This window comes from Aquila chrysaetos, chromosome 20 (assembly GCF_900496995.4).
Source record: "Aquila chrysaetos chrysaetos chromosome 20, bAquChr1.4, whole genome shotgun sequence".
NCBI lineage: Eukaryota > Metazoa > Chordata > Aves > Accipitriformes > Accipitridae > Aquila > Aquila chrysaetos.
This window is the reverse complement of record NC_044023.1, coordinates 10,023,806-10,050,323: the sequence shown is the minus strand read 5'-3', so window position 1 is coordinate 10,050,323 and position 26,518 is coordinate 10,023,806. Positions and strand designations below refer to the sequence as shown.

The 26,518-nt window shown below is 36.2% G+C and overlaps 1 protein-coding gene across 12 annotated transcripts in view; it reads left to right on the top strand.

The window, feature by feature from the left end:
* Nucleotides 1–26,518, top strand: part of ERC2 (ELKS/RAB6-interacting/CAST family member 2) — a 534,400-nt gene that overhangs the window by 163,010 nt on the left and 344,872 nt on the right. The window lies entirely within an intron of this gene.

Sequence of the window (26,518 nt, the reverse complement as noted above, 5' to 3'; positions counted from 1 at the left end):
TTTAAAGCATTTCTGTAGCAAGATCGGAGAAAGTTACTTCCTATTGTAAAACATTTACAGTGGTTTTCAGTAGTAAATTTGGAGGAACATTGCAGTTGAAATATTCTTCACTGAGGACACTAATGTAGTCTTAAAACTTAGGACAAATAATAACAACAACAACAACATTTCTGGTAGGAATTACTACTAGCAGTAATAGAAGTTACTAAGATTCTTTTTCTTTGTATTTTTGCAAAAAATGTTCACGATGCCTGCTTGCCATATCCAGTCTAACAGAAGTCATTCTTTGGTCAGTGGCTTCCGTGGAAGATGGTTTACTACTGTAAAGATTTGTATTGGAGGTTCATCTCTCATCTTTAAATTTAGATACATAGCAAAATCATGTAAAAATAAGCAGAGTCCTTACAGGGCAAGGAAGGAAACTGTAGAGGAAAAAGTGCTCAGATACATTTGAGCTCCAGATTATGCTCGCTTTGCTGATCCTTTATGTGTTTTGGAACTCTAAAACATAACAGTGCACAGTTTTTAATGGACTCTGCACTACACTGAATTTCAAACAGAACGTGTATTTTGCGTCTTGCTATAATTCCACATTCTTTTCTGTCTTTGAATATTTATAGCTGAATTTTTCTGCTTTATGTCAGGAGCAGTAAGGTTCCTGAGATTAGAAAGTATGCAGATAAAAGATTGAAACCTTAATTCTCTGCAATACCTAGTCAGATCCACATTATTTGAGTTGCAATAAAGTAATCTTTTCCCTTACTATTAATTTATTTAATTTCTGAGGCAAGTGTAAATTTCATTTTACTTTTTGGCTAGAAGAAATTCCATTTTCTTCATTAATAGACACAGATAATTACTAGAGATACTTCATTGTGGAGCTGTTTCGTCTTTCTACATAGTTGATATAAGCGAAAATTGCTTTTCTCTTACTGGCTAATTTATTTATTTATTTATTTTTTAGTTTTATCTTTCCTGTAAATAAGGTCCTGGCTGACCTTTCGATATAAGGATTAGTTTGCTTCCTTGTTTATTTTGAAATGTTGCCAGAAATTGGGAGGGGAAGAGAAGTTGCCTTTATTTTATCCCATTTTAGGATTTTATGCATGATTTCATAAAGTTGTGGTAAATACAATAGTACATATTTCATACAGCTTGTAGGTTTATGTTTGCAACAGACTGGAAACAATTGAGAACAGTTTTCCTAAGCATAACCATAAACATAATGAAGTTTATCCTGCCAAGTGTCAGGCCACAAATAAAGACAGACACATGTGTGGTCAACCTGCCCTCCGTTTCTAGGAAAAGTGCCATTGGACCAAATAAACTGAGTTTAAATAAGGCAGGAAATCTTTGCCAGACTTGACCTAGACTCATATGCATTGGTGACTCATGGTTGTTGCCCGGCCCTGCAGCTGCATTGGTTTATGAGCCAAGCAAAAGTTCAGGCCTATCTGCATTGAAGTGCCAGTTGCCTCTGTTATCTTTTTCTCTTCTAGCATGATTCTGTGTACTAGTGGTCTGGCAGCAGGCTAGTTTACTTTGTGTCATCTTCTGTCATAAATTTTGAAGCAGCCTGTCACATATCTAGTGAGAGGGTAAGCTTAAATGATGTATGTTTTTCCTGGACAAAGAATGCTTTCAGGAATTGTTAAAATATATGAGAATGTTTTGATACCATGCATTTTTACAAATGATCACTTTTGTGTAACTGACATCTGCTCTCATTCCTCCTCCTCTAATTATGAGGCTAAATAAAAAGGAATGATACAGGGGTGGGAGCAGGCACAGGTGGCCTGGGAGGAATAGGGAGACCTCATCTGAACATGCAGGTATAGAGTTAAGAAAGCCAAAGCCCATCTGGACTTGAATATAGCAAGAGATGTGAAGGGCAACAAGAAAGGTTTCTACAGGCACACCAACAGCAGAAGACTAGGGAAAATCCAGGCTCACTGATGAGTGGGAGTGGAGACCTGATTCTAAAGAACATGGAGAAGGCCAAGGTACTGAATGCCTTCTAGCAATTCCAGGTCTCTGAAACCAGTGCAAAAGTCCAGGGCCAGGTAAGCTTACCCTTGGTGGAGGAGGATCAGGTCAGGGAATATTTGAACAAACTGGACACACAGAAGTCCCCTGGCCTTGCTGGAATGTACCTGCAAGTGCTGATGGCATTGTGTCAATTATCTTTGAAAGGTCGTGGTGGTTGGGGCAGGTTTCTGAGGACTGGGAGAAAGCAAATGTCACTCTAAGAAAGGCAAGAAGGAGGATCCAGGGAACTACAGGCTGGTAAGCCTCACATCGATCCCTGGGAAGGTCATAATAAGAAAGGAGTAATCCTGGAAACCATTTCCAAATATATGATGGACAAGAAGGTGATTTGGAATAGCCAGCGTGGATTTATGAAGGGGAAATAATGTCTGACCAACCTGATACTCTTCTTCAGTAAGGTAATTGCCACTACCAGGGTTGTACATTTAGTCCTAAAATCTTGTGTAAGTGTATATTCTAATTTATGCCATTGTACTATACTTGTTTTCAGCCTCTTTCATTTTAGCTAGAGTAATTCCATTTGCAAGCTAAATCCTCTTTAAAATATACTTTGCCTTATTATAATAAAGATGTGAAGGCAAGAGACTGGTCTTTATTTCTGTTCACAGTGGCATAATATAGTTCATTGACAGGGTACTTAAGGACATGGTTTAGTGGGCATGGTTAATGGTTGGACTAGATGATCTTGAAGGTCTTTTCCAACCTAAATGATTCTATGATTCTATGTTTTTTAAAAAACAGATCATAATTATTCTATCATTCTATTATTCTATCAATTCTTTCCTGAAAATATTGGAAATTGGTTTAAAATAAAATATATTAATGAAAAGTGCTTATAGCTAGCTAACAAAGCATGTGAATAATAATGGCTAAATATGACTGAATATAGCAGGATGCCATGATAAAGGACAAGATTAGCCTGATTTTCCCTGTGTGCAGGTCTATGATTTATGATTTTCAATAGCTTTCAGATTGCATGTCTACTTCTCAAAATGTCTGATGCTTTAAGCATGTTTTCAGCACACTCTCAACATATCCTGTCATTGGCATATTTTTTTTTTTTAATTCTCTAGAATTTCTGGGGATATCAACTGGGAATATAGTAATTTTTCTTGTTGGTTTTACTATCACTTAAAATAACACACAATTCTGTAAAAATAAAAGTAGTATTTTGGATGTACCTATAAGTAAACTCTGCCTTGTATTTTATTTAAACTTTTGCAATTTTTCTGGGTGGATTGTCCCCAAGAAAAGCTGTCTTTGATGGGTTGCTGATAGTTTGATTTGAAATCTGACATTCTTCTTTGCTTATGTTGGGTTGGATAATTCTTAAGCATTTTTGTTTGAGTATTTCTCTTTTGCAGTTACTGGCAATCTCTCTTTTTAAATACTTCATGTCTGTAGTGGTTTTAATGGTTTTTAGGGAAGTGGAAACCTTGAAAGATCATCTTTGTTCAACTTCATTGTGGAAAGGATAGTTAAAAGCAGTTACATAAAAAATTCTCACCACTTACCTCATGAACAAAATCGCAGGGCAGGTTGCTCAGGGCTGTGTCCGGTCAAGTTTTGGATATCTCAGAGGTGGGGATTCCATAACCTCTCTAGGCATGTGTTCCAGTAGTTGACCAAGCTTGTGGTAAAAAAAAAAGTGTTTTTTCTATGTCAAGGTGGAATTTCCATGTTCCAGTTGCGTCTCATCTCTTTCCAGTGCATGCTTGAGAAGATTTTGGTTCTATCTTCTCGCACCCTCCCACTAAGTAATCGAAGACAGCGGCAAGATCTGCCAGTGGCTTTTTCCTCAGTGTGCACAAACCTGGGGCTCAGCCTCTCCTGGTACGTTTTGTGCCCCAGTCCTGTGACCATCCAGGTGGGGCCTCAGTTGGACTCATGCCAGTATTTCAATATCCATCTTGTACTGGGCAAGTCCAAACTAGGCATAGAGGTCCGAGTATGATCTCACACGTTCCAGAGACAGGCTCCACACCCCCAAGGTAGGTGCTGCCTGTTCCTCCAGTTAGTTGGCTTTGTTTTGTGCTGGTTTAGCTATTGTGAAGAGTTTTGTGTTCTGATCCATAACCAAAAGAAGCATTTCTAGAACGTGAGTTCAGAGTTGCAATGTGTAATTAATTCCAATAATTATCATGAGTCATACATAAGTCCAAGAATTATTATCCACTTACAGTTCTAAGATAAACAGTTTGATGAAAAGCTTATATTATTATTTGATATGTTATTTAACAGTTCAGTGTATTTAAAAAAATACATAGTAGTCTGTCAATAAAAAGAGAACCTTTCTTATCCAACAAAAACCTTTGTGTCATCTGTAGACCAAAAATTATTAGGAAAATTAGTTCAGTGGTTTTATCTTATTTTCCTCCACTGAGACAGATGCAGTTTTTATGATTTGAAGACGAAGGTATGTTTTACAAACCTTGCCTTGGTTAGTTGCAGGATTTTCTTGATGTTTTTGTATTTTCCCTATTTGCTTCTGTGGGAACAGTGAGCAAATGATTTTGATGAGCAGCTGCTTAAAGAGAACATGAAAAGAAGCTACGACAGCAATTTAAGTCAATCTGATAGCACCTGCTGTCACCTGGTTTCATTTCTTCATGAAGGAGAAAGAGTTCCAGGGCATGGTTATGTGGTTCTCTGCTTCCATCTCCAGTTACTGTACTGAACCCCATAACCATCTCATAGGGAACAGGAAAAAAGGCATGGCATACTTTGAAGTTCAGGGCCTCTCTTTCTTTCATTATTTTTGAGCTGGCTGAAAAGTGTCAGCAGTTACATGCACATGGGGGTTGGCCACATGGGTAAGAATCATTACAGAATTCAGACCCATTATGTTGGATTTTTCTCATCTAGGAAAGACTTCTTGCATGGCTATAATAGTTTTATACATCTAAAATGTAGTGGCAATAGTTAATGCAAAATTTTAAAATATAAACAATCATCATTTAAAATGTCAAATGCAGCAGCTGAGAGGGAACTCAGGATGGCAGCTGTGATGTGCCATATTGATAAATCAAAATAATAAATTCAAAACATATGTTATGATGTCAGTAATGTAATCCAGATTATGCATTAGAAGGGTAACAGTTGTGCATTTCGAGTGCTAGAAGTTTACTTTGCTTTTGACCTGATGGCTCGATGTACACTAAAGGTACAGCATTGCTGTATTTTGATAAATTTTATTTGTGCTAAAGTGGTACTATCAACCTAAGTTTTTGTTCAAATGAGACATACAGGTTTGGTTTATAGCGTAAAACTATAAAGATTCTTATTCCATAAGAATTATATTTCCTTTTCTTTGTTGCATAAGATTCAGTGGGAACTTTAAGATACAAAATTTGAGGGAGGAGGGGAAGCTACTTGCTGTGGTAAAGCCTTAAAGTGAGTGTGAGAGCATTTTTATACAAGTGATGAGAACCTCCTGGACATGATTGACTTAAATTAGCTTGATTGCTTTTTATCAATTGCAGCTGCGCTATTTAGCATAAAAATGCAAAACATCCAAAAATCATTTGCCTTGCAGTGTAGTAGAAAGATGGTTTTAGTTAGTCTTTAAGATGTTTCAAATGTTTATTCCACACAGATTCTCTGAGAATGGATCCAGAACATATCTAGTTACAGAGAATTAGTACAGATATTGTAAACTTTGAGAAAATTAATTAAGGAAAATATGCTGCTTTATGAATTACATATTTAGGATTTTGGTTTTTTCCTTTTAACTGTGTTAGTAAGTTAAACAGTTCAAAGATATTTGTTATAGTGGCATAATCAGGCATCTGCTGTTAAAAGCTAAAAGAGAAAGACTAGAACTTTTTGTGTGATGTACAATTGTCTTGCTCTCTCAACCAGTGACATGGTTGAAAGAGAAATCCTGAAGTTATGTAAAAATAAATTTCTTTCTAAATAAGAGGAGAAAATTTTAGACCAGTGTTGAGGATTGCAACCCAGTGTTGAAAACTTGACCAGAGAAAGGCTGCTACTGTTATTTAAAGGCTGTGTTCTGTAAATTGAGTTTTGATAGCTGATGTCCATTGCCATCTGAATTTCCTTTTTGTAGGACTGTGCTGCTTGCAAACTCGCGATCCTGTCTTTGTTTCAAAGGCTTCTATTTTTCAGTGGCTTAATGATTTATATAGCATGTGACCTTGAGGCTACTTAAGTGCTTTTTTTGTATTCCTTGGATGCTTAACGTTACCTAATTCACAGGAAAAATATTCATGTATATAAAAATTGCATCATTTACTGCAATTAATTATGACCAGCAATTGTGCTGAAGAAGAACCCTTATTGTTGTGCCAAGCAATAGATTATATTGGAGAATAAGATTGCCTGAAGTCAATCTCTTTACACTTTTAAGTGTTTTTGATACAGTATGCCTACACTGAGGTCAAACCCTTTTATTATTCCTTAGATTCATTTACTCTTAAATGTTCCTAGGATAATGATGCCAGTTTAAGTCTTTAGACAGATTCTTGGAATTAAGATGTTCAAAATGGACAAATAGCCAGTTAAGGGCATACTTAATGGTACAATTTCAGTGGCTGAATGCCTATTAAAGGCAAAACCTTAAATATTTTTTTTAATATATATATATATAAAATATAAAAGTTTGTACATATATATAAAGAAATGGGACTATTTTATTTTATTAATTTGAAAAGACACCTTGTGCTCCTCAGGTTTATTCTTTGGTAACATTAAAAATCACATCTATATACATCATTCAGCAAATAAAGTTTTACTTTTCTTTAGTCCTCTGCTAGATCTTGCAATCCAGTACAGAGATGAATTGAGGGTAGAGGGATATATTTCTTCTTGCATAAATAATAGAAGGGTTTAGAAAGTTTCAGTTACAGAGGCACTTAAGTGCATCTGCACAAGTTTACAGGCAGACTGCGGAGGTATTACTAGAGGTATAATATATGCAGGAAGAACAAAGGCTGACTTTCCTGTCCTAGATTTAATTTTCAGGAATGATAGGCCTAAAAACCCCCTTGTTTTTTGTAAAGTGAGATGGAAATCAAAGAGGCTAATACACCTATGTATCCACAGATATGCTTTTGTAATGCAATCTTAAGGTAGATCTATATTTAATAAATAAATTAAATTGTACATGGTTGGTTTTATTCTCTAACTACTAGCTCTTCACTTTTCTTTTTTTTTTTTCTCCAAACATCCTTATTAAATGAGTACTTGGAAATTAAATTCTTTGAAGCATCATTTTAGGCTCCAAAGTGCTTATGCATTTTGCCGTTTAGTTGAACTGTGTGAAATGTGTGTCACTACATGGGATTACATAGGGAAAGCCACTAGGTATTGTTTAAGACTGCTTGACAGCTACAGAGAGAAATATTAGCAGTTCTCTAATGTGTCCTTTTTAACTTACTGGGTTGGAAAAATGGGGGCTTTCTGGGGGTTTGGTTTTTTTTTCCCTTCTCCTTGACATGGTATTGTGATACTCACATGTGCTGATAAATACAATTAAATTTGCATAGTGCAGGATCCTATATAGTTAATCTATGCTAAACTTTACATTAAGATTCCTTTCGTGTGCTGGCATTGTCCTGTTTCTTGAAATGTATCTTTATTTTCCCAGTCTTTTGAGGAGATTGGAAAAAGGAGCAAAATTTCACCCATGTGCAGAATAATCTATGTCTGGAAAAAAGATTACTTTCAGAATGCTTTCCAGGAAAAGAAAAACAGATGAGGAATGATACTTGCTTTATTTATTTATTTACTTTTAGAAATTTCTTAAAGGGCAGATTTATAAGGCTCCATGTTAATGTCAACTGTCAAAGATTGGGGAATGAATTTTTGTACTCAGGTTTCATTTCCATGACTAGTAAATCTGCTCTCATGTAGCCTCTACTTCTGTGTTAAATTATTTATACCCTGATTTTTTTAGCTGTAATATTTGTTTATACATTAATATGTATATACATCTCTCTATATGCACTAAATATATATAGACTAAAAAGAATATACACTAAATATATATATACTATATACAATAAAAAAGAATATTAAGAATGATTAAACAGTAAACATTTTAAAAAAATGAATGTTTCTTGCATGCTTTCTATGGCATATTAGCAAAATCCTTTCCACAGTCATTTATATCTTCATATTTAAGGATAACCTCAGTTGAAAGGGTTAGAATCCTAGAAGATTCAATCCTAAAAGTATTTCAAAGACATACTTTCAAGTACAGAAATTTTCAACAAAAGCCTTTTGAACATATTCTATTCAAAAAACAGGAATTCTGGTGATATTTTGCATGGAACACAGTAGTTACTCAGAGTTTGCAACTTCATTGCTAGCATAGGATTTAGAATAGAATTTTACCACTTCCATTCCCAGATTGCATAGCAAGCTTGAAACAAATCTTAAAAATCCATTTGTATCTAAAGTAAAAACATACATTATTCTGAGTATCCCCCTTTGAATTTGCTATAAAAGATTATTTCTCTGGTATGAAAAAAACCTCTTCATTTAGCCATTTTTAGAGAGCCACTGTGCATCCATTTTGGTTATGAAATCTGTTAACTTAGACTAAGGCAGTATCTTTCTTGGATAAGAGCACTAATCTGTAGACAAAGAAAATACATTATGTCTAATCTAGCTGAATCTTAGGCTTTTTCATGCTGTATCATGTTCAAGTGATTAAAGTGGGAGACTCTTCAGTCCAAGAATGGTAGAATTGGTGAAATATTGGCTAATAGAGAAGCAGTGTAGATAGTACGGAAGAGGAAAGACCAGGCTGGGGGAAATTATTGCTGAAGCATCTCAAGATCTGAGAAAACCAAGTAAAGAAAAGGTTTCATTTTGAAAGGCCCTGATAAAAGAATTATTTGAAATGTCTGCTTGCATTTTTTTTTCTCAGTTGAACTTTTGCTACAAGCTTTAGAATATGGGAAACCTTTCACAGGCTACCTGAGTAGGGGTACATTTAACTGTCTAGGGGTAATGATCAGATTTTTACATAACATTTATAATAATAATAATAATAATAATAATAATAATAATGGAAATTGGTCTGGAGGATATCTGCTCTTAAGATGCTGCACATCATACTGCATTTTTCCTTCCAACCTACTATTTTAAAGTATAATAGCTGTTCTTTAATGTCTCTATCAGAAGTCTTGAAAATACTTCACAAGCTTCAGTGGGAGAACTGTCATTATGGGACTCTGGATCTTTCCTTGGGAATTTTTGGAAGAGACCCTGCTCCTAAAGGAACCATGGTGTTTCCAGAAATGGCTCAAGCTGCCTGCCTGCTGTCCTGTTTCAACACTCCATTACCCCATCTACTTATTTTTTGCCTTTGTGGAGTGACACACCTCTGGCTTTTTGTGCAAGGCAGTTTTCAAAGGTTTTAACAAGTGTTGGAACTTCATAGTACGTCTGAGAGACAGGTATAGCAATTACTATGTTTACATTATGGACAGGAAAACTGAGCGGGACAGAGTAGAACCATCTTGCTGATGATTGCCTGCTTGAGGTATTGTCTGAAGACACTAATTCCTTCTACAGAAAATGGTAGAAAATGTCATTTGCACCCTGACATAATTATATACTTTATTGTATTGACTACATTTTTTTTTACTCCCCCTGCATTTTCTTTTCCTGCCGGTGACAAAATTTTGCTATAAAAGAAGGAAAAATAAAAAGAAAAGAAATAAACCACACAGAGCTTACATGTATAATTCAGTTATGCTCAATAATGTTTCACTATCTGATGTGTAATGACCACAATTTAATACATTTGGATTGTTTATCAAATATAATTAGAGTTTTTTGTTTTAGTTTTGACAGCAGTTGTCCTGCAACATTATTTTTGCATCTAGTCCTTTCCTGTAGGTGGGAGATTGTTGACATGCTTTTGGGAGGAAGTCTGAGCAGAGAAATAATTCTTCAACTCTCTAAAAAGCATATATTCATCATATTTTCAGATTACTGTATTTATTTTAGGTTCCTTCTGATTAGTTATGTTGAATGCTATGACACCTTTCTCTTCTATAAATTCTGTTGAAACATACCCAGCATACAGATTATACGTTTGACAAACATTACTCAAATTAGTGGTAAGACTTGTGCTAACAAGATTTAAAAAAAAAAAAAAATAGTAGTAGTAGATGGAAGGTCAATGAATTAGCATTTTATTGCATCACACTTAAAATTTAGCTTAGTACAGTAAAATGAAAAGCCTTTTAATTTTTTCAGTGGCTTTTTTTTGCTCCTTTTATAATTCTAGGAGTCTTCATTTGTTGAGTCTTATTTTAGGGAAGGCTTTAATCCGTTTTATGGGTGAAGGCTCTCCCAAGCCAGGGATAATTCAGATAAACTCAGTTCTGTATAGTTTTGATGGTTCCTGTGAGAAAATTAGGCTAGTCTGGAAAATATTTCTTTTTTTTTTTTTTTTTTTTTTGTCCACTAGGTGCAATCATACAGTCTTATTTTGTATTTTGGATATTCTACAGAGGTGGTTGCCAAATTTTTAACTGGCCTTGGGCTCTCTTAGGGACCACCGTTTTAATCACACAGCTGAGAAGTTTGTAGATGTTATTTTGTAGCTTTGTTCTGTGAACTGTTTTTAGTGGCCATTTTAATATCCAACAGAGTTATGAATTTTATTCCTAGGCATTTCATTTGAAGTTGTTTTGCAGGACTCCCTAGAGGAATGAGATGTCAGGAGCAAATTGCCTTGTGCAAAATTGTTTTCTCATGGCTAAATAGTTCTCCTACTGCCCCATTGATTGTTTCTGTGTCTTCATTATGATATGACATATAATAGTAGTTATGTTTCACCAACATAATTTTCCTTATAACAAATAGTACATTGAATCCAGTATATAAAAAAAATCTGGGATGCCTCTGCAGGATTTAGAGGGCCCAGGGAATTTTTGCTCTGTGACACTCTGGTTATACTAGATCTATATTAGCCACATTTTTTTTACTCATTATGAGCTTTATAGATTGGAGATTCCTTGAAGAGATCTGGGAAAGGGGGAAGAAGGAAGATTTCTTTCAACTGTTCCAGTGTTGGTGATTGTGGTTTAATGATTTTTCTATGCAGGTTCTACTGCATTGCAGGACCAAACATGGAGTTTCTCTTTTTGAAATGTAATAAAGTATACATGATATCTAGTATTGTCTTGCACATTTTGGAGAAGGAAAGAATATAATGGCATCCTGGAAATTACAGTTAAGAGATCTGTGGGTTCTAGACTTTCTTGTACTCTGAAGGATCAGAGTTGGCTTGTATTCTCACTGAATTGGTGTTCAGCTGAGGACTCTTTCTTTAGTCCCCGTGTCTTGGCTGTCACTGTTGGTTCTTGTAGGTTGCAGGGCTCTTTCTCTGAAAGTAGTTTTTGAGAGTTATTTCACTGCTGATTCTTTTTCTGAAAGTATCGCTTACATATTTGACAGTGTAAGACCACTTCTGTGATACGGTTTGTTTTCATATCTAACTTTACATAGCTTGTTTAGTGTCAAGACCGTTATGAAAGCAACACATACCAGTTTTGCTTTATCTTTCTCATGCAGATGCTGTTCTGTCCTGAGAAACTGAGTGTCTTCCAGATGGAATATAATTGTGGTAAATTAGTAAACCTATAGCTTCCAGCTGAATAATAAATAAATGCAAGATCAGATCTTGACATGTCTCTGACTTGCTGCTAGATGATCTGGCAGACTGGATTCAGTAAAAATATTTGGCAAGCTAATCTCTGTTAGTATGTTAGGAAGCCTGCAACTGAAGCTTATGTCTGATTTCATTCCTGCATAACTTTTTATTTTTAATTTACCATGTAACCTCTATTATAAGCACTGCATTTGTACAAAGAATAAAATGGTTGCTTTTATGTCCCTAGTTCCAATCTCATGCATTTCTTTGCAGTATTGTTGAGTGTCATTTATATTAGACTTTTCAAACACTTAAAATACGAGGTGAAGATCTACCATTTCTGTGATGATTGAAGTTTTTTAGGGTAAAATGCCTTCTCCAGTTCTACCTAAAATGCTTAAAGAATGTTACTGCAAAGACGACATAAAAAAGGAGTTACCAATCTGGAATCTGAAACTGCCCTTTTAGTCTTTTCTTCACACACTGCATCTCAAGGAGCCTCTCGTGGTCTAAGTAGTCTTTCCTTGTCTGTAATTCTTATCACAAGCCAGCACAATCTCTGGAAACTAGTTTGGGAGACTGCTTCCAGCATAAAAAATAAATATATTTGCAATATCTAAGATAGGCACAATGGCTTCACTTCTGTTTCAGTAGGACTACAGTCTGCTTCTTGGTTGAGACACTTATTGTTAACAAAATAGTTTAATTCTAGCAATATTGCCAACCCTCATCGTTTTCAGCTGATGGGCCATCTACTAGCTGTAAGATTTCTCTGAATAATGACTTACAGAATTAAATTAATATATATGATACAGCATTTCAGAGAGCAATTTCTTCAAGGGTTCAGAATATCACTGAAAAGCTATTAGTTTCCATAAATCTGAAAACTACTCAGCCTTCACATTTTAAATTGACTCATCTGTTGAGTCTGAAAATCATAACATTTTAAATGTGATCTCAATTGTGTTTTTATATATTTTTCTTTCTGTTTTGAGTTTTTTAAATCTTGGTTTTTTTCTACACCATCATAAAGTCTGATATTTTTTTTAAGAGTTTCAACGCTTATTTCCAGTCTGAGATTTTAAGAAAATAATTAGTTATCACATGATTTAGAGTATGCTTTTAATCTTGTTCTCAAGCCACTTGCAAACTAGCCTAGTAAAGTTACTTGTCCTAGGTACTGGCAAGGACTTTGGCCGTACTTGTAAATGAAATGTTTTCAGACTATTCTCTGGTCCCAAAATTAACTGACGTAACATACGTATGGCTATTCAGGTATCATCCCCTAATATTGATAATACAGATATAAGCTTCCAGAAAAGATATTACCATTCTTGGCACTCTGGAAGGTTCCATGCATTAGATAACAAATACAATATTGCTATTAGTAGGTACTTGTTTAAATTGTTTCTGGATAAGGCACTGATGGGAAAAGTTGAGAGAACTGCATGTATCTGTACTCTTACAAGACTAGACTAGCTGGCAAGTTCCTGTGCCAATCAGTTGATGATCCATCCAAAGGCACTGCTACAGCTGAGCTATATTAGGGTTGCTTTTCTGATTTTTTCAAGTTGATTATTTGCAAAAATCAAGTAATTGTGTGATACACAGCTCTGCTACGTATATCTTTGAGTTTTGTATCAGAGTCCTTAATTTTGAGCAATAGTTTGCTATTACAGTCTTAGCTTTTTCCTCTTACGATGTCAAGTCATACAAGAATGTTGGTTCTTTTGTTATTCCTTTTGTTAATCTCAGCAGAGAGCTGTTTTCCTTACGTGAGCTTTTAAGTGATATCCTGTTCTTTTTCTGGTTTATCTTTGGTGTAGACTAGTCAATGCTACCATTCACATGAGAAGCAGCGATTTGTGCAGATATCACATTGAGGCAATGCTGACAAACAGTTTTTAATTGTGTAATTCAGGAGTTCTTAAAACCTTGTCTGTGGTAGCTATAAATATGTATTTATATTGTTAGATTTTTTTTATGTTTCACCTATTATCAAAAAGAGTTTTCATTCCTCAACTTTGAGTCTGAAATTTTTGCTTTGTGATCTTGGACTTAAATTTTCTTCTGAAGTTCATATACCAAGTTTTACTTACTCCCAAAGCAGAATCTCAACTCTTGCTCCTCCTTCAGTTAAAGAAGTAGATTTTACATGAGTTGCATGTGTTAAGCATTTTCATTCCTCTGGAAAGATGTTTTAATCTTCAAGACTCCATAATTGAAAACTAAGGTTATACCACACTGCTAAAAAGAATCATTATCAGCTGAGTTTGAAATGCCTATGTAGATAGTTTATAGCACTGAGATTACTATGGACTTGCTACAGAAGCATTTCTTTTTGGGTCTCATCAGTCAGAATTAATCAGTGATTTTTCCCTTAGTTCAGAAATAAACCTCATATTAAAAAAAGTTATCCTTACAAGCACTAGGATCAACACCATTTTTTACTCTTGATCTGAGACACGCATGTACTTATTAAGTTGACCCCTAAATCAACCTACCGCTTGCAGGAAGCAAAAGACTTTGCTGTAGATAGAGTGCATAGTGCCTTTGCTTGAAACAGACTTCCCACTGTCTCTGAGGTTGATATGCAAGCTTTGCTATTGAAAGAACTATTTATTGCTATTTATTATATCCTGAATAGCTTAGAATGTTCTTGCTGGGAGATCTCTATAATTTTAAAAATCTTTTTAGTGTTTAGTAGATACAGAGATAAACATTTACCAAGAATGTACCTTACTACATGCCAGAGTAGTCCTTTTAGGGTCCATTTACGGAACACAAAGTCCATATTAAAAAAAAAAAAAAAAGCTTTTAATATTACTCACTAATTATTACTTGCACCAAACATTATAGAAGGTATGGTTCAACTCTGAGTATGGAAATAAAGATCTCTCCCGAGGTAATCTGCTCTTACATAACTTCTAGTTTTATTTACAGAAAGATGTAATTTAATTGTCTAGTCTCTTAGTTTTCTCTTATTTATTGTTTTAGCAGATCTGACTTCTGAATTCCATGAAATCTGTGTCCTTGGCCTGGTAGAACAAATAATGTAGAATAGGATGTCACTTTTAATTTCTTTTTTTGAAGTTAATTTGCAACCTCTGATTTGAGGTCTACATGGTTCTGATATGCCTGCATAGCTCAACCTAATTTACTAAGATAAAGACGGAGAACTTTGTACACAGTGTGATCAGTGCAGTCTGTTTTTACAGTTAGTAAATTGTAAAGTCAAATATTGTCTTTCCTCCAGGCAAACACTTGGCATTTATAATAATTCTTAATTTGTGTACTGTTACCACAAGAAAATATACATCCCAAATCTGCATGGGTAAAAAAGGCTGACTATGAAGCTAGGAAAAAAAAACCAAAAGAATAATGTGCTGACTAGGCCTTTCTGAAGAGGGTGGCTGATGTCTGTAATTGCATGGAGGACAGAGACCTCCTGAATAATTGCATGTTTAAGCGCAGAATCTTCCTGCAAAGTACCTTTTTTATCTTTTTATAAAAGTCCCTTTTTTGTCCTTTTACCTTTTTAAAAACTTGATTGTACGAGGGTCTTGTAGCATACTACCAGCTCTAGTTGAAATGTAAAAATATTGAGAATATGCCAGATGTTGTCAAACTGAACCTTCATTGAGTTTTTTTCCTTGAGAAAAACTTCCATCGTGAGCAAGTCTCAAAAATAGCCAAAATGGACCTCCTAAGTTATGTGACAACTTTTCTCTATAGAACATTACTACTGGAATGTCAAATATTCCAAATCACCTTTTTGTCTATCTAATGTAGTAAAACACCGCACTCTGTTCTGATACCAGGCAAATATCTTCTTGCCTCATATATGCAAGGGGAGTGAGCAAGGGGGTTGCCTTGTCTTACATGCCTCAAAAGCCAGAGCTAATGAGAAAGTTCTGAGTTCTGGAAGAGCGTAGAGAACCAAAGGTTTGGACTGAGAACAAGTGATGGAGCTAAGCAGACCCGTAACACTTGCTGGTACTCAAGGTCGATACCAAACCAGCTGATGTTTACTGTTGTCTGGGAGATTATGGAGCCTGGCTTGTTGGGAGAGAGAGGACTTCACTTGCAGCTTTTAGATTTGGAAAATTTTAGAGGTGAATTTTTAATCTGAAAGATTACAGGTAGTTAGAAGCTTATTCACTCATGAGAAAAATGCAGCAGTTTGCAGAGAAAAGGCTATAACTTGGTCTCTGGAAGAATGTGGGCAGGAGAGATACAAAAGCCAAAATGGCATATTTCTTGAAGAAAACACTGTGTTATATTTAAAGTAAACAATATGTGTTTAGCTTATTGTTTTAACCTTCTTCTCTGTTCAGTGTGTTCTTATGAATAAATGAAAAATACTGCCCAAGCTGGTTTATGTCACTCTATTTATGAGCTGGCCATAGTTTCTAGAAGATAAGCTTCTAGCCAAGCTGATTCCAGCTGGACCTACTGATGTAGGAATGTCTGATAAAAAAGTGGGTGACATAAACAGGTGTTCCAGTCTCAGAACAGGGTGAATCATAAGGTTCTCCTCTGAGAGATGTCTCTCACTCAAAACATGAAATTGAGAGAGAGGTCAAGGGTACAGCTCACCCCTGCAAGCATAACACAGGCTCACTACCTCAGTTGGAGAGAGCTTTATCTACAGGCACCTCCTTTGTTTGAATGTTCTGGGTAGGTTACAAACCTAAATGTGCTTTTTGAAAATTACACTTTCACTGCTATGTCAACTATTTGTAATAACTGACTTCTACTATTAAAAAAAGTTAAACTGAGAAAAACAGTTCATGTAAAAATTCTATTTTTATCATGTATAAAGCTAACATATTTACTGATGATTCATATACTATTATGGAACTCTACACATTTTTTTCATGAAGCAGTTAAATGCATTGGCATGACTTTAAAAAAGAACATTGTGGCCTTTTAATTCACTTTCTATTAATCTGGTACAGTATAATAAAATTTGATTGTTATTGGAGACAGAAATTTCAAAAGTTAAAAGCTTCCAAGATTGATAGTTCTGTAAATTGGTTTTAAGTATTTGGAATTTATAACTATCATTATGTTGCTAAATAACATTGACTCTGGAATGACTGACTTCCTTTTGCAGTAATTCAAAAATATTATGACAGCTATAGTTTTATAGTGAGCATAAAAATCAGTGAGGTAAGTTCAATGAGGTAAGGTTAGTGTTGGAAGTTTTATTAACAAAAACTTTAAGTATTAGCACATGAGTTACAATTCCCGCGTGTTTTCCAAAATTTGCTGGAGCTGAACTGAATATTAAATTCTGAACTTTGGACTAGTTGCTTTAATCTATCTAATTTTAGTGGTAGGAGTAGGCAAAGATGTAAATTTGAATAAACAGCTGTTAGGCAGTTGGCTGCATTGATAAGCTACACATGATCAGAATTCCTTGTGGCATATAATGTTCCACAAGGATGAGTTTCAAACTGCCTGAGGGAACCATTTATATCTCTGGTTCAGCTAAAATCTTTTCTAGTGTAGTTTGACCAGTCAGTATTACCAATTTTCTCTTTTAAAGAGCAGCAGAATCTGGACTAGTGGAAAAAAAGAATGAAAGAAAAATCAAGATTGATTAGTAGAGATGGTGGCTGGCTAAGCTGTCGGGGAGGGAGGCTGGGAGCTTTGTGAAATGTGTAGGTGCCATCTTTCAAGAAGTAAAGGAGAATGAGTGCATTTGATGCATTACACTAGCAGGTGGCTCTCCCATCCTTGTACAGAAGGATTGAAAGAGCTTGTGACAGTGATTCTGTGAGGGAAAAGGTGTGAGACAGTATGAGTTTGTTTTCCTGATGTGAACAGCCAACACTGTTCTGTGTTTATAAACCTTCTAATATAGCTTGCTGTATGTTCCCCTTGACTACAATATACTCAGCTGCTTTAAACCCCTCTCTTTTTGTCAGTTCTTAAATACTGAAGTAGTAGAAAGAAGACAGTGAAATAGGTTATCCTTTAAAGAATATAAAGCCTGTTAACTATCAGCTCTATAGAAACATCATTTGCTGAATTAAAATGTAAACTAGAGCAACCCTAATACCCAGAGTAATAGGTGTGGGAATGTTGTCGAAATAATGCTTGAAAGTGGAATTTTCCTCTATGAAGAGAAAAAGCCAGCTAACTCACTAAAGTTTCAATTTGGAACAAGAATGTAAAGTGTATTAATTGTACAAAATTCAAGTGTCTGCAGCTTCAAAATGTAGCCACGTTCTGCCTTTTCTGCCTTGAATTTTACATAGATCAGATGTTTTTGAAAGAAATGAATGTATTATACTATGGATTACCAGGTACGACCATTGCTTTGAAAAAAATCATGTTTATCACGTCAGACTGAAAAATGGGGGACAAATATGATGAGGGGATAGTTTTCATTTTATTGTTGTATTTTAGAATTTTTTTTTTTTTTACTAGCTCTGAAGTGGAGAGTACAGTTGGGACATTTTAAAGAGAGATGATATCCTTTCTATACTTGTAACTTGGTTCTCATATTTGCAAAAAGGCCCACGTGAGGACATGTTCTCTGTACTCAAAGTCAGTATTTCTGTATAGAAAACTGAAGGGACAGCTCTTTTTTTCATGGTTTAAACTGGTTTTCATAATCAAAACTTAGTATGTTACATTTCCCCAGATACATACAGATGTATAAATACAGGCACTGAGATCTTTAATAGAAGTTTGTTGTTTTGGTTAACTGAAGTGGTTCCTCAAAAGATACACCGAGAGCAAATAGTAGCACAGAAAAGCGTCAGCAGTCCTGTGGAGCCTGTAGGGGTCATCAGGAAGGGAGAGAATGATAGTACAAAAGGGGAGAAGACTGGCTTTTGGACACAGTGGCAAACGTTGACTGCAGTGTGTGCTGGAACAGAGGTGGGGTTAGGACGGAGATTGACAATGGGTTACAGTTTGCTTTCTCTATTACCTCAGGTGTGGTACTACAGTACACTTAGTGCTTGACTAGTAAATTCAGAATTAGTTTAAAAAAACCCCAGCCAAACTTTTGCTTTAAATGTATTTATTTATGATGGTAAAATAAATAATTCTTAACAGTGAAACACAGCAGTGCTGCTTCATGTTTTACTTCCTCATGGAGCTCCATAACACTAAAACCGCTTTCATAAATGATGTATATAATACGGCATACAAGTTAAACAATTAACAGTAAGGAACTTCAAGAAATAGACGTCACTACTGGAGCTTGTCATGAGTGGTAGGTGATGACATGAAGATTAATAAAGTTCAACTTTGAATTTGGCAATTTTTGCCACTTACATGAACTTTTCTTTTCTTTTCTTTCTAAAGTATAACCCAATTCTGAAGTTTTTGCAGTGTGTTGTATATTTCCAGAGCAAGTGATAGAGTTTATTGTATTAAATAGTTGAAATAAGTAGTTGGTGAGGAAAAAGTTAGACAAAATTAAAAAGCAATTTACTTGGACACAGGTCTTTGAAATGCTTTATGTGTTAGCTATCAGATCTGCTTTTGCTTTATTTTTCTGGAAAATGATGGTGTTCTTCAGATTGCCAAGTTTTACTACTAAATGTACTGCCAAAGCTTGGGAGAAATAAGTCAAGGACTCTTAAAATTACATAGTGTTGAGTGAAAAGCCAAAGAGAGGGTTTTTGTGTACCAGAAATCCTTATCCTTTCAAATATAAAAATATATATCTGATGCTGTAAAATGACCCATATTTAATTTCCTTTCAGATTATATTTAAAATGCCATAGATGTAAATGGAGGAGTAACAAAATGGCAGACATTTCTCATAGTGTACTGGCGTGCTCCATTTAGAATACTTCATTGTTTTGTTATTTTGGGGAGATGTGATTTCACAGTACCATTTTCAGGGAAGAGATAATTTCTAATATTGGCAAATTCATCGTGGCTATAAATGAAGTAGTATATTTTGCTCCTTGTCTTCCACAAGATGAGGAACTGATTTAACAGCTTTTTGGTTTTACACCATCTGGAGGTTCATATTTGACTCATGAAATGATGTCATACATGCTTAGCACCAAACAGATGCCATACAGTAAAAGGTCACATGCAGTTCAGGCTGAGGTAGTTTTATTTTGCATTATGAGAAATATAAAAGTCTTGGTTCATGATTACTGGAGGCAGAAAGAAGAATTTAGGGAAGAAGAAAATGACTGACATAACCGATGTTCTTGTAAACCTCCACATTGCATTCCTGTGAATAGAAAATAAATCTGTACACCTAAGACCACACACAGTATGAGTTGCTTATTCACTCTCCCAGACTGGCACTGGCTCAGAGTTCTGCCTCTCTGGAAACTCATGTAGAGCACTGATTTCAGAATGGCTCCTTGCTGTGTATGTTAGTTTGGGGGATGATATACCCGTCCTATCAAAATACCTGGGCTTCATTGTGTAGGTGCATTTTTGAATTAGAGTATTCTGCTGTATCAGTCTCAATATATCTGACCACTGGTTGACGAGATCTGAGAAAATAGAGATATATTTAGCAGAATTTTTTTTTTTTTTTTCCTTCTCAACATTGGTGTCAAGACACAATCTAATTTGAGCTCCACAAAAAATAGCTTCTGGGGAGGAAGACTGAGATAATTCCATTTCCTGTACTTGCAAGGAGAAAAGGATGACACAGATTGAAAACCATGGTGTGTTATCCTTTTCTGATATTAAAGGTTTTAGTTTGAGCTCTCACATGGACTCGGCTTTAATTATTATATATAATGGTTAAAATATTTCTGCACAAAGGGGAAAAAAAGAGGGAGCATCAAATAAGGTATTGTCTTATAAAAGAATAGGAAAATGTATCGTTTGCAAAAGATTAGTTTGAATCTCTGTGATCCAGATTGAAACATGGAAATGCTATGTCAGTAACCCAGGTCACTAGCTTCTTCTCATCGTATCTGAGAAAGATTTCTGTTTCACCAGGAAGGTGAAATTCCTTTAAGAAGGAATTTCCTCATAATTCTGTGGAACTCAAATTCTAGCTAGAACAGTAGAGCGTTTGCTGACCTATATTTAATTGGGAAAGGGCTGGGAGAAAAGACAGTTTAACCTCCTAAGTATGACATTGGATTTGTTGTGGCTTGGAGGTTACATCATGGGTTGTTACGGAAGTGTCAGGGTCCCTGACAGAGAATGACGTGTAGTGTAAGCCTGTCTTTTATCTCTCTGTGTTGGCAATAAGGGTGGCCTCTTTGGCTGTGGAGCAGCCAGAACCACTCAGCTGCCAGAGAGGGAGGAGTGGGGCTCGGAGGCACTGGGACTGGAATGGAGGATCTGCCACCTAAGGCTGTGGTTGGACATGCTGTACTCTTTCCTTCTGAATGCTTGCACTGTCCTCGTGTGAAATGGGGTTGCTGGGATTGAGATTCTTTGGCTGTTTCAAATCTTTTAGAACGTTTTTCTCAGTGCAATTGAGGCTGTGCTTCAGTCATGCTTTAAAGCTTTTATTTGAATCTACCAAGGCTAGAAATGAATTCTTAAATGAAAACCGACATAGGCTTATATTAAGAACAATCTCTTGTGGGAACTGGGTTCTAGGCAGAAGTTATACCACTTACATCTCAATGTATTCAGATCTTAAGTCCATGTGCAACTTCTTATGGAAGAATGCAATTCACCTCAAACACATGCGTGTTCATTAATAAGTGTTAAAAAGTTACCATGGAGCTGAAAGAATTGATCTAAGGTGTCAACTATTTACATGAAGGTGTGTGGAGTAATCTATTTATGACATTAACAAGAAAACAATCTGTTTCTGCATTTAGAGTCAGTCCAGACAACTCTGAAATACTAGGTGCCTGGTACTTTGTGGCACAGTTGAGGTCATAACCCGTGTGCTAACTTAAAGGTTTCTATGTGGATGGCCTGAATGCTAACCAGTGAAAGGAAAGATGGTGATTGCAGCTCTGCTGTGGAGTTCCATGTGTGTTTCTTTTTGGTGTGAAAGAAAACCACCACACACCTTCTCTTGTCCCTCCAGGTTGAATTTGTCTTTGTCTAGGGAATAGAAATAATGTATTAGTCATATTATGAGCCAGCTAGTGGTGAAAGGAAATGCAGAAAGGTTCAGTCATGTGGTGCTTTTTAATTAACAGCTGTGTGAGGGCAGGACTGGGGTCTTGAGAAACTGGAGTGGACACGGGGCTCTGCTCTCCTTTCCCACACAGGTTGTCACTCACAGACTTGGACTTCAGCACCATCTACTCATCCTCTCAACACGCCTTCTTGCGCTCCCAAGTTTTAATGCCTAAAATCCCCATTCCCGAGTTGAATCTAGTGAGCCGTGATGACAGGGTGTGTGGGAAGAAATCTGTGAAGAAGTGTGAGAATTGTCTGCTCGGCCCTTAGGGTGGGGATTGGATGGGTAGAGAAGAAAAGACTATTGACTCGGAAACTGCCTCGTTCAGCCAAGCAGAACAGAACTGTATCAGCACATGTGCAAGCTACTGTGTTATCCCAGTCACTAGGGAACGGTATCAGTGCTTTGTTTATCAGTGGGTCTAATCACCTTCAACTCCCTTTGACTTCAAGCATTAAGCTTCTGCTTAGTGGCAGATGGAAAATCAGAGTTGCAGTGACGGACTGAGGAGAGCCCCTTTTGGAGCTCGCGCTGCAATGTTATGACGAGCTTCTCAGCTGCAGCTTAAAGGCCCAACAGAGATTTTTGTGATTGGACTTAAGGGATTGCTTTCAGACATGAAGCAAACAAGTGATTATGTATAAAGAAGATGTGGTAATGAGTTTCAGATGAGGTCTTTTATGTTTATTAAAAGAGGTCTGAAAGTTTGCTGCTACTACTATTTCTTGTTTTCTAACTTAAGTCATCTTTGAATCTCATACTGCACACTGCTCACAAACTGCAAAATCCTATTACTGTAATATAGTAGAAAAAGTCTTAAAAATAAAATAAATCCAGTAGAATATAAATCTTTTTTTCCAGTGTATAGAAAAGCAATGAGCCATTTTAAAAGCAGGAAGAACATGTATTTTGAGATCCAATAGATCATCTAAATTGGTCCCAAACCAAGTTTTAAAATGGCATTGCAAAGACTTTTGCTTTGAATAAATTTAGCATTATGAAACTCAGAATATAAATAAAAATAAATTAGATTTGCCGATTGTTTTGTACTTTACTAATATTCTGATTAACTAGGGAAAAAAGTGCTTAATAGATAGGACCCTTTCTGACTATTCCAACTGCAGGACTTGAAAATACAAAACTAACATTTATGCCCTTTCAGTTACTTTTACTTCAGCTTTTTATTATGAATAAACTTTGTGAATTTCTAGGCAATGTAAACTTTAAAAGCTTGTTCCTTATTTTCTGACATTTGTATGTTTGAAATTTGGATTAGTGAATCTAAAATTTCTCACTTGCCTGAATTCCTGCAGCACTCTTGTAGAGGGAGAATTATTCTAGATTGCCACATCATATATTTTCAATCCAAACCTTGTCTTCTCAATGGCGTACCTTGCAGCCAAAACAAGCCTGTGTAGGTCCACTTAATGTGAACACCTCATGGTTTCAGAGCTGCAGAAGAAAACAGTATCAGAAAAATGGCCTCTATTCAAGGAAACCTGTCTTTGTAGTAATAAATGACTGCACTCTCTTTATCTTAGTTCTCTACTTTGCATGAAATTATAATGTCATTCTAATGGATTGCAAACCTTGCTGCCACCTCTGCGAGCTTTCTGTGCTACATAGCATCTTTCCCTCTCTGGGCAGAGCGGAAGGGCAAATGTGGAAGTAGGTCTATAGCAGTATTTTTAGTATCTCCTCTCCTGGACTGAGTTTCGATGTGTTAATCAGCCTTCTGGAAAACTGAAATATTTTACTAAGAATGGACTCCTTGATTTCCATACCCCAGGCTTGAATTTGGGAGTTTGAGACTGCACAAGGAATGCAGAATTGAATCCATAATGCTTAACAGTAACAGTGGGTTGGTTTTGTTGATCTCTATGATGTTTAAAGGTGCTGACAAAATTTCAGGGGTATACTACATTTTCTTGTATTATTTATTTACAAATTAGTCTTCAATAATATGAGGCTCACATTAAAAAAAAAAAAAGCATCTCTTTTGGCCTTTAAAAACTTGATCTATGATGAAATCTGGTTTTTACCCCAAAATATCCCCACCCAGTGTTCTATGCTGTGTTGCCTGTGAGCTGCTCAGAGTGATTCCTTTGTAACTGCATTTCTGAACCACAATGTGGAAACACAGAATCATAGAATGGTTTGGGTTGGAAGGGACCTTAAAGATCATCTACTTCCAACCCCTCTGCCATGGGCAGGGACACCTTCCACTAGACCAGGTTGCTCAAAGCCCCATCCAACCTGGCCTTGAACACTGCCAGGGATGGGGCAGCCACAGCCTCTCTGCGCAACCTGTTCCAGTGCCTCACCACCCTCACAGGGAAGAACTTCTTCCTTATATCTAAGTTAAATCTACCCTTTTCCAGTTTAAAGCCATTACCCCTTGTTCTATCACTACATGCCCTTGTAAAAAGTCCCTCTCCAGCTTTCCTGTAGGCCCCCTTTAGAGACTGGAAGGCTCCTATAGCTACTGAAGGCCTGTGTAAAGTCTCCCCGGAGCCTTCTCTTCTCCAGGCTGAACAACCCCAACCCTCTCAGCCTGTCTTCACAGGGGAGGTGCTCCAGCCCCCTGATCATCTTCATGTCCCTCCTCTGGACTCGCTCCAACAGGTCCATGTCCTTCTTACGCTGGGGGCCCCAGAGCTGGATGCAGTACTCCAGGTGGGGTCTCACCAGCGCGGAGTAGAAACAGGTACGATTTAGTGGAAGTGCTCACTGAAGGCACCAATGCGTGTTAAGGTGCAACTCTGCAGGTACTGATGGTTAAACCCAAACATATTCTGTTGCTTTAATGAGTTGATATGTCTACTATTTTATTACATAAAATACCTTTTATTACAAATGTATTAGGAGTAGAATTTATGTGGTGGATAATTCTTTCTTTGGCATTAGTGAATTAAGTTCTCCCCCCCCCCCCCCCCCCCGCAACACATTTTAGGTTAGACAAAGAAATTGATAAACATTTTAAACTAGAGAGAGAGATTCCAATGCACCTTAATTTCTGGTTTTTTTCCCCTTTATAATTCTTCTTTACTTGTCTATTCAATTATCCCACCCTTCCATACACTTTTTTAAAAGCATTCTTGTAACAATAATGTTACTTGCTCTTTCCATTTCAGTGAAATGTATAATTCTTCATTTTGCTAATTATCAAGGTCAGCAAAGATTACGTGTCGTATTTTGAACCCCTACATTCTACAGTCAATATTTTTATATTCTTGAATTATTACAGTATTGATTCCTAATTGTCTTGTTCTTCTCTCCTACATAAAAAGCTGCACCATTAAATCTTGCAAAACTTCATTTTCCAGCTCTACTTTTCACTTACAATCTCACCTTATGGTTTCACCTCCAGTTCACCATCACATCATTGTAAGACCACTTATGTATTTGCTTTATTCCATTCCTTTATTATATTTTAATTTAAGGAAGCTGTGACAAGATCTCTTACTTTGAATACCTTTTTAAAAGTTCTTCAGAGCCAATCGTCTGAATAGTATATTAGAAGTTTTCAAAGATTGTATCAGTGAGCATCTTGATAGTGACTGCTTCCTCTGCTCTTCCCAATGTGAAGAGTAGCACCTTTTCCATGTGGAATCATACGTTACCTTGTGGTAACTACTTTAGGCAGTGCTTATGTAGAAAGGTATCATTAAAAAAGGTGCTAGGAATTTGAATCTGTGAAGTAGGATTGTTAAATCTACTTGAAAAAAAGTTGCTTGTCTGTCTAGCTCTTTGTTTCTTCCCCTGTTTTGACATTTTTTGTGTGTTTCCACCTGGATCCATGTGTATATGCCTGCTGCTGTGGCCATGTCTGGCTATTCACATTGTGCATACTTTCCTGTTTCTTGATTATACTCCCCAAAAAGCCAGTTCCCTCCTCCTCCATTTCCTTGAACAGGTACCCTGTCATTTAGATTTTCCTTTTTCTTGCCACTTTGTTCCTTGTTTCACCAAATGTTTTTCTTGTTTTTGATGATAATATTTACGCTGCTGTCCTTGCAGGTGGCTGTTACTCCCCCCCCCCCCCCCCCTTGTAACAGAGGAGGGTCAGCTATTTTTCCTTCTTACTTCCAAATGCTTTTATGAGTACCCAAGCTTTTAATTGCAATTAGCAATAGAGTTGGTTATAGAAACAACTGTATACAAACAGTAACCAGTATCAAGTAATCTACGGATTTTTTCCAGACCACTAGCAAGTATTTGCCTGACCATAATTTGAGAACTGTTTGAATTGCATTATGAGAACAATAAAATTGCATGCTTGAGCATTTATAGAGCAAGAAATGAGAAAATCAAGGCTACATACACCTTCTGGGCTGATAGAATGCTTTTGGGTTTTTTTTCTTTCTTTTTTTTTTTTTAGTTTTCTTTTAGGGTTTCTAGAGGAAAACAGTTATGTAATGCAGAGCAATTTGGTGAGGTTCTGTATTAAGACATTTCTGCTTAAGAAAATCTTTGGAATATCCCTTATTTTGGTTGACAGGGTTTTGTGCTTACTGCAGAAAAGTACAGTAAGGCCCATTTGTTAAGAGACTTATGCGATATACACTGGAAAATAGTGAAGAACCATATCATTGCCCTATTTGCCATGTTTTTGTTAAATAAGTCTGTTTCTAGATTAGTGATCTGTGCCCAAATCTGTGTAGTGACTGTAGTATCTGATTGCCTACTTTGTGGCTTTAACAGGCAAATTAAATACAGGATACTGAACA